This window comes from Tachyglossus aculeatus, chromosome 8 (assembly GCF_015852505.1).
Source record: "Tachyglossus aculeatus isolate mTacAcu1 chromosome 8, mTacAcu1.pri, whole genome shotgun sequence".
Classification (NCBI taxonomy): Eukaryota; Metazoa; Chordata; class Mammalia; order Monotremata; family Tachyglossidae; genus Tachyglossus; species Tachyglossus aculeatus.
In genome coordinates, this window is record NC_052073.1 from 30,658,346 (window position 1) to 30,668,231 (window position 9,886).

Below are 9,886 nucleotides of genomic sequence, written 5' to 3' on the forward strand. Positions count from 1 at the left end.
AGCATGACAACAGGGTGCTTACAGCCATTGTCGAAGCTTAAGGCAGAACAAACTCAGCTTAGGAACCAAAGAGGCAGGAAGAGATTCAATTCATCTGGGGCTGCAGAGGTAGGGGTGGAATGACTTTTTGGCCCCCTCTCCTTGAGGAATCAAATGTAGCAGTAGGACAATAGAGCGATTTTCCTCCTTTTCGGAAGGTGGGAAGATGTTGGCCTCTTTCTGGTTAGAGAATGGAGAGGAATGACAGGCTTTGAAGTTTGTTTGAAAGGGAAATGGCATCCCTTTCCCAAGAGTCCCAGCCTGGTTGCCTTAATGTTACATGTATGTAAATCTCCCTCTTTCTCTCTTTTTCTCCCTCTCTTTGATTCACTTAGTCTCCCGAGACACAATGAGAAAGCAGCAAAATGAGGCAGGATATTTGGAATTCTTCCCTTCAGCACATCACTGGGAAATTTTAGCTACTTACTCTTTTATTATTAAGTATGTCTTTAGTGGAGTCCAGTCACATATTCACCCCATCGAAAGAAAGCAGTCGTGTGTTTTATTCATGTTGTTCTTCTGCATCATAGAGGCTGTTGTTTGGCTACCCACAGAGAAATTTAAATTTGTTTCCCCTAAAGAGAGAATCCTTCCTTCCAGTATTCCTCCCTAGTGCCCCCGTGTCCCAAAAGGTGCCAGCCAGCATGCCTGGTGTCCTCCCCGATGCTGGCAACAGCGACGTCTGAGATTGAGATCTGCGCTTTAATGAGCTTCCCTCGGGATGGGGCAGATTTACTCCTCATTTCGAGGATGACGACGTGGTTTCGTTATGCAGAGAAATAATTGGGGTCGGGAGACCTGCATTTTTTTGCAATACCAGCCAAGGCTCCAGAAGGATCCTGGTGGGTAAGGGGCTGGGTTTTCAGATTTTGGGACCATGGAAGATTTTGTGATGGAAGGAACACAGCCCCATCCATAGAGGAGGGACAAATGCCACCTGCTCCCTGCTCAGTTCACAGAGGCATCAGACAGTGAGGAACTGGGTTGACAGATGCCAACATCTGACTTTATTATTAAAGTCACATCTCCTCCAAGAGGCCTTCCCCGATTAAGCTCTCTTTTCCCTGGCTCTCTGTCCTTCCTGTGTCACCTATGCACTTGGATCTATGACCTTTGGATATTTGATATTCACCCCCCCTCCAAGCCCACAGCACTTACATACATATCTTTAAATTATAAAATTGCTTATTTATTAATAATGTCTGTCTCCCCCTCTAGACTGCAAGCTCACTGTGGGCAGGATATAATAATAGTAATAATAATGGTATTTGATCAGCATTTACTATGTGCCAAGCACTGTTCTAAGCACTGGGGGAGATACAAGTTTATCAGGTTGTCCCAGGTGGGGCTCAAATCTTAATCCCCATTTTACAGATGAGGTAACTGAGGCACAGAGAAGTTAAGTGACTTGCCCAAAGTCACACAGTGGTGGAGCCGGCATTAGAACCCACGACCTCTGTCTCCCAAGCCAATGCTCTTTCCACTAAGGATATATGTCTGCTAATTCTGTTGTACTGTACTCTCCCAATTGCCTTGCTCAGTGTTCTGCACATAGTAAGCACTCAGTAAATACCACTGATTGATTGATTGACTCCAATCCGATTTCTTGCTCTGTTTATGGAGGGGGATCAACTAAGGAGCCCTGAGGCTTTGGGGACATTTTCCCATTCCTTGGAATCTACAGAGCTGAGGCTTGCCAGCCCTCTGAGAAAGGAGGAATGCTCCAGAGTGGAAGTTGGAAAGGGAGCCCTCTGACCACCCCTAATCAGTGGACAGAAAGGATGCACTCTCCCATCCCCATGGACTGGGTTTTAAACACTCCTTGGAGAAAGCCACTCCCCCACAGCACACACAGTGGCCTAATGGATAGAGCATACGCCTGACAGTCAGAAGGATCTGGGTTCTAGTCCCAGATCCACCACTTGTCTGTTGTCTGACCTTGGACAAATCACTTAATTTCTCTGTGCCTCAGTTACGTCAACTGTAAAATGGGGATTACGACTTTTAGCCCCAGGTGGGACAGAGACTGTGTCCAACCTGATTACCTTGTATCTACCCCAGCACTTAGAACAGTGCCTGGCATAGAGTAAGAGTTTAACAAATGCCATTAAAAAAATCTCTCAGGGGTTTGCTGGGAATAACAGCTGTGGGCCGTTCCTGCTGACCTGCTCTCCTCCCCATAACCTCTACAGTTTCAGAAATGCCTCCTTGAGACAAGGGGAGTCTCCTCCTAGAGCCCCCCCAAATCCCCACTGGGACCCATTTCCGAACAGACTGTCAAAATGGTGACTTTGAGGGGTAGGATTGTATGGGGGGCAGAAGGAAGAATTTATTCTGGCCCCTGATCCACTTCCCCCATGATGTCCTGTGGTTTAAGAAGGGGCATTTGGACTGGGACTGGGTAGAGAGCAGAAAGAAGGTTTGCCTTTCTGGAGATAAAGGGCAGTCAGAATAGCCAGGCAAGGTGGAAGAGGCTGGGGATATTGGCATGGATTGAGGTCTTAAAACCTGAAAATGAGGGGTTTAAGCATCCTTAAGGGGTGGAGCACAGAGAACCAGAAAGATGAAGTGGGGGAAGGGCACACAGCGTGGCCCAAGCAACTGATAAAAAGGAGGACTTTAGTGGCAGACATCCTCTCATCAACCACTGACGTTTTAATAATCATGATGGTATTTATTAAGTACTTACCACATGTCAAGCACTGTGCTAAGCACTGGGATAGATTCGAGATCATCAGATCGAGCTCCTTTCCCACATGGGATTCAAAGTCTAAGGGAGAGGGAAAACAGGCATTTAGCCCCCATTTTACTGATAAGGAAACTGAAGCACAGAGAAGTTAAGTGACTCATCCAAGGTCACACAACTGGCAAGTGGGAGAGATGGAACTAGAACAGTGGTCTCATATCGGTTCTCATGCTCTTTCCACTAGACAATACTGCCTCCTGCCTCTCTCACATGTCGGGAGAGGCAAAGCTGTTTTGGTTTGAGAGTCCTGATCTTTTCACATGAACCAGATATCTACCCTCACTCTTGCTCATAGCCAAAACAGTCCTGCCCTCCCTCTTTTTCTCTCACACCTGCTCTCAAATGCTTCGCTACAGCTCTCTCCTGCCGCCTGTTTTATTGTTTCAAGCAAAACATTAATGAGTGTGTAAGTAATTACTAGCACCCAAATCAATTTTCTCTCCTGTCTAGTTCATCTTCCCTTCAGAGACAATATTACCATTGATTTCTGAACAGATGCCCTTCCCATCTCTAAATATTAGACACCCGAAGGTGGTTGCATGGTCCTGGAAAAAGAGGATCGAAAAATTATTCCGGGCAACCATGCCCAGCATCAAGTCAGGCTTCTATATGGAATTTTCCAAACTGGTCATTCCTACTGGAGGCTAGAGATAGTAATAATTATAGTATTTGTTAAGCACTTACTTTGTGCCAGATACTGAGCTAGGTGCTGGAATGCAACCCTTCTCTCAGGCCCAAGCATCCATCTTGCATAGTGCGTTCTCTAATACAGGATGAAATCCTGCCTGCAATCAATGGACCCATCGCGTGAGATTCCCAAAGCTCCACTTGAGAGGGATGGAGAATCTGAAGAGGTTTAGCATGAGAGCTCTAAAAACAACTGTTGGGATTAGAAGCAGCGTGGTTTAGTGGGTAGAACACGGGCCTGGGCCTGGGAGACAGAAGGACTTGGGTTCTAACCCCAGCTCTGCCACTTGCCTGCTGTGTGATCTTGGGCATGTCACTTAACTTCTCTCCCCGTCTAGACTGTGAACTCATTATGGGCAGGGAACCGGTCTGCTAATCCTGTCATATCGTACTCTCCCAAGTGCTTAGTACAGTACTCTGCACACACTAAGAGCTCAGTAAATACAATTGATTGATTTTCTGTGCCTCAGTTGCCTTATCAGCAAAATGGGGATTAAGATAATAACCATAATAATAATTATGGTCCTTGTCAGGCTCTTACTATGTGCAAAGCAACGTTCCAAGCTCTGGGATAGATGCAAGTTAATCAGATTGGACATAGTCCCTGTCTCACATGAGGCTCACAGTCATAATCTCCAATTCATAGATGAGGTAACTGAGGCCTAGAGAAGTTAAATGACTTGCCCAAGGTCACACAGCAGACACGTGCCAGAGCCAGGTTCTTCACGGACTCCCAATCTGTGCTTTATCCACTAAATCACACTGCTTCTAATCCCAACAGTTACTTTTAGAGCTCTCATGATAAGACTGTGAGGCCCATGTGGGACATGGACTATGTTAAGACTGTGAGGCCCATGTGGGACATGGACTATGTCCAACCTGATTAGCTTAGTACAGTGCCTGTCCCATAGTAAACACAATACCATTTTTAAAAAATTATTTCTTGAATAGCCACTTCTGGCAAAGTCAAAGCACTCTATCCCTTTGGCGATGGACAAGTTACAGGGAAAAGGCACACCGGCTCAACTCATACAGGTTATTTGGAATCTGGACCAACAGTGAGGTCAATCAGTCCTCTTAAAGAGGCCTTCTGGCCTCCCCTGGTCACTGGCTCTGGTGGGAAATGGAATGATGTTCCCACTGAGCCATGCCTTTTAGGGTCTTTGGGTTTGTGATACCCCTTCCTGAAGTCACTACCCTTTGCCATAATTTACTTCCCCCCTCTTCCACCATCCCTCCTTCACCTGGCGGATCAACCCTCTCTCTCTAGGGCTCCTTTAAACACATCTCCACCCTCAGGCCTCCTCCAACGCCCATAGATGACTCCAAAGAAAGAGGAATTAGTGTCAACTCTATTCTGTCTCCAGCCTCCACTAACATGGGGGGCAAGGGGGAGACAGAAGGGTAGAAACATTTCATAGACTCCTAGACCTCCTCTTTCCGGAAAACTCAAAGCAGAGGGGGATTCTGGGAACTTCAGATCCAAGCCAGAAGAATGAAATGGATCTGACCCTAGTTTCCAAAGTTACAACCTCTCTTTCTCAGATGAAAGTTGGCAGGCGCACGGGAGCTGCTTGTGAATTGCAGTGTTGAAATAAACCATCTCCCACGTTCATAATTTAAGTCGACCTGTCAATCTTTGAAATCTGGGTGAAACACAACCCGCTTGGCCTGTATTGATGATAATTAAAAATATATGTGATGACACACTGCGGTAGGTGCTAAATAAATTTTGGGATATTTAAATCCTAGGCTGGGCTGTAAATTTTTATAGATCATAAAAATCTGGCAGCTTTGCAGTATTTTAAATGTACTTGATATATTGGCCCATATATTTTAATCACTGATGTACAGCTTAGCCAATGGGGTCCCTGATTCCCCCTAGGGGAAGCCCTTCTGACTTCTCAAAAGGGGCCCCTCTAAGCCACACATGAAAAGTTAGCGGGAAGCTGACACAAGCCCCTAAAACCTTTGACCCTAGGGCCAACTGAGACTCCCACATGCAACTCTGCCACTTACCTGGGGGATGGTGAAATCCTCTGGCTTAGGCCTGGAGTAGTTGCCCCCACCCTCAATCCCCTGGGCCACAGGTTTCCTAAGAAGCAGGACAGCTCTGTGGTCAAGCATAGATGAGCCGGGGGGAGCTGGGAGCTTGAATCATCATCATCATCATCAATCGTATTTATTGAGCGCTTACTGTGTGCAGAGCACTGTACAAAGCGCTTGGGAAACACAAGTTGGCAACATATAGAGACAGTCCCTACCCAACAGTGGGCTCACAGTCTAAAAGGGGGAGACAGAGAACAAAACCAAATATACTAACAAAATAAAATAAATAGAATAGATATGTACAAGTAAAATGAATAGAGTAACAAATATGTACAAACATATATACATATATACAGGTGCTGTGGGGAAGGGAAGGAGGTAAGATGGGGGGGAATGGAGAGGGGGATCCCTGTTTATGGCCTGGAAATGAGCCACTGCCTCAGTTTTCTCCTCAGTAAAATTGGACCAACATCCCCTTCACGACTGGTGGGGCTGTGCAGGGGAGTGATCTCGTGAGGTTTACGCCATGCTCCATCCAGCCTCCCTCTCCACCCTGAGGCGAACAGCCCGTGTCTCTCCACCACTGCCCACCCCCGTCCCTAGGCCAACACCTGCACTGGCTCTTTCTGTCTCTGCCAGGAGGCGGGCAGGAGACAACCCTTCCAGACTGTCAGCCCGGTGTGGGCAGGGATTTTCTCACTTTATTGCTGAACTGTACTTTCCGAGTGTTTAGGATCCTCTCCTCAGAGCGCCGCCATAGACGCCCCCTGCTTCCCCCCCGCCCCCACATAAGCGACCTTCCTTAAAGTGCCCCCCAGCCCCTCATTCCCGGTCCGGACCTGACTGACTCTTCCCACCCCACCCCGGGAAAAAGTCCCTTGTTATCACCAAGTTACATTAATGACAACCTCATTCGCACCTACTCAGCCTTTCCATGCTAGTGGGCTGTTCACTCCTCTCCCCAGGTGTCTCTGCTCCCTGACCCCCTTAACAGATCCACCCTACTCCAGCACATAATAGTTTGTATCTCGCCTGTCCCGCCGTCGACCCCCGGCCCACGTCATCCCCCTGGCCTGGAATGCCCTCCCTCCCAACATCCTCCAAGCTAGCTCTTTTCCTCCCTTCAAGGCCCTACTGAGAGCTCACCTCCTCCAGAAGGCCTTCCCAGACTGAGCCCCCTCTTTCCTCTCCCCCTCGTCCCCCTCTCCATCCCCCCCATCTTACCTCCTTCCCTTCCCCACAGCACCTGTATATATGTATATATGTTTGTACATATTTATTACTCTATTTATTTTACTTGTACATATCTATTCTATTTATTTTATTTTGTTAATATGTTTGGTTTTGTTCTCTGTCTCCCCCTTCTAGACTGTGAGCCCACTGATGGGTAGGGACTGTCTCTATATGTTGCCACCTTGTACTTCCCAAGCGCTTAGTGCAGTGCTCTGCACACAGTAAGCGCTCAATAAATATGATTGATTGATTGATTGATTGATCTGGAACAACTGGTGAGGGGAATGAGTATGGGAGGCAGTAAGGATGGAGAAATCATTTTGCCAGGCAGAGGACAGCGTGGAGTTAAAGCACACAAGGGTACACTTGAAGTGGACAAGGTTGGCCTGGTATCTAGATTTCCGCCAGCGCTGTTCTGCAGCTCATGCGCAGGAAAGAAGGAAGTGGACTGTGGAGGTGACCCAGAGCTGTGAGTTAGTGTTTTGAGATCAAGGACAGGGGAGCGAGTGAGTTGACTTCAGTAGAGAGGGTGGTGTTGACAGTGTGAATTTGGTGGTCAAGCGAAGGTAGTTTGGGTATGGAGACTAAATGGAGAACGTTGACTGGAGAAAATTGGAAGGGGTCCAAGGATTGGAGGTCACTGTGGGGGAGTAGGACAGATTTGTGGGGCAGGAATGTGTGAGAAAGAAGTTGGATGAGGAGGCTGTGGTAGGATAGAGGGATTTTAGAGTTGATTAGGGTAGGGATTGTACTGAGACTAGAGATGATGAGATCGAGGGTGGGTCCAAACTGATGAATGGGTGAGGCGGGGTGGAGCAGGAGGTCAGTGGAGTGATAGGAAACAGGCAGTAAAAGGGTTGTCAGGAGCTTCTACAAAATCCTCAGAAATCACTGTAGGGGTGGAGAGAGAGGGAATGTGAGAAAGGGTTCCACCAGTTGTCTGCTGGGTGTTCTTGGGCGTGTCATTTAAATTCTCAACACCTCAGGTATCTCATCTGTAAAATGGGGATTAAGACTGTGAGCCCCATGTGGGACCTCGACTGTGTCCAACCTGATTATCTTGTTATCGACCCCAGTACTTAGTACAATGCCTAGCACACAGTAAGTGCTTAACAAATACCATTTTTTTAAAAAATGAATGAGCCAGCATTCTGCAGAACACTGTTTAAGATGCTTGGGAGCAGAGTAGACATAGCACAAGAAGGTTCTGCTCCTTGTAAATTTACAATCTGATGAGATGCCAAGTTAAAATGACACGTCACCTGATTCCCGGGGGTATATTCTGGCCTTCTTGACTGGGTAAAAGCTATTAGTAATAACAATTGGGCTAATAGCTGTTTCTCCGCAGAGTGATAAGGGAACAGGGTGAAATGTGAAAGGCAACGACAGACCACAACAACTGATTAAGAAGACCAAAAAAAAAATAGTTGTTCAAGATAATTAATCCCTTTGTACCAAATGATTTAACTGAAGCTGATAGAAATAATTGATGCATGCACACAAAAATTAACTGCCTATTTAAAAAGATCAGAGACATAATGAAAGCTGGAACAGGAAGAATCAAAATAAGTGCTACAGGAATAATGTTATTGGGCCTTAAAACAGCAAAAATATTGATTAAAAGGAGGCAAAGTTTACCACTTGGAGTGATGCTGGGATTATGGGTGAGTATCTGAAAGTTGCCTAAGTCTCACAGCACTGGAGCAAAATTAATCCAAGGTATTAATTGAGCCCTTACAGTGTTGAGGCCACTGTACCAGTGACCTGGCCCTTTTCTTTACTGATAAAATTGAAAGCATCAGACGTGATCTACCTAAAATCTCCACCACAAAACAAGAGGGAAGCAAACACTTTGGCTTTGTGCTGAGTCTAGGTGAAGTTCCCACTGGGCATACCCTGAGCTAGAGTAAAGGCATCGGCTTTTCCCCCTTTCTGGGAGAAAGAACAGGGTGGGAAATGAGAGACCTAAGTTTTAGTCCCAGCTCTGGAGAGAGGATGAGGTAGGAGTTGAGAGACCTGTCTCTCCTTCTTCCTATCAACAATCTCCATTCCTCCCACGTTTACCTTCTCATTGGGCCTCATTCCCGGTTTCTTCCCCAGCCACTCCTTTCTCATGCTCTTTCTCATTCCATATCTGTAATTTATTTATTTATACTAATATCTGTGCTGCCTGTCAACCTACGAATGGCTGCCTGTCAACCTACGAATCAAACAAAAACTCCTCACTCTCGGCTTCAAGGCTCTCACGTGGGGCTCACGGTCTTCATCCTCATTTTACAGTTGAGGTAACTGAGGCACAGAGAAGTTAAGTGACTTGCCCAAGGTCACACAATGCAACAGGTCATACAACACAACAGAGTTGGTAGAGCAGCGTAGTGTAGTGGATAGAGCATGTGTCTGGGAGCCAAAAGGAACTGGGTTCTAATCCCGGCTCCAGCATTGGTCTGCTGTGTGACCCTGGGTAAATTACTTAACTTCTCTGGGCCTCAGTTACCTCATCTGTAAATTGGGGATTAAGACCGTGAACCATATGGGACAGGGACTGTGCCCAACCTGATTACCCCAGCTCTTAGAGCAGTGCTTGACACATAGTAAGTGCTTAAATCAATCAATCAATCGCATTTATTGAGTGCTTACTGTGTGCAGAGCACCGTACTAAGCGCTTGGGAAGTACAAGTTGGCAACTATAGAGATGGTCCCTACTCAACAGTGGGCTCACAGTCTAGACGGGGGAGATAGCTTAAATACCATCATCATCATCATCATATGTTCCCCTCCTACAATGAGTTTACAGTCTAGAGGAAGACAGACATTAATATAAATAAATGTACAGATGCGTAATATGTGCTGTGGTGCTGAGAGTGGGGCAAATACCAAATGTCCAAAGGTCAGAGATCCAAGTGCATAGATAACTCAGATACACATACACATAAACAGTGATACAGCTCTCTCTGGGCGTTTTGTGCACATATATTAAATGAAGCAATCTTCAATTCTATACCCGAAGCACAAAACACGCTGCCAGGCCCACAGTGACAAGCCACAGATCAAAGATCAGCTCTAATAGACAGCCCAACAGAGGTTATTTAATATTCCTCTTCGATCTGAAATAATAATATTGTCAACTAAATA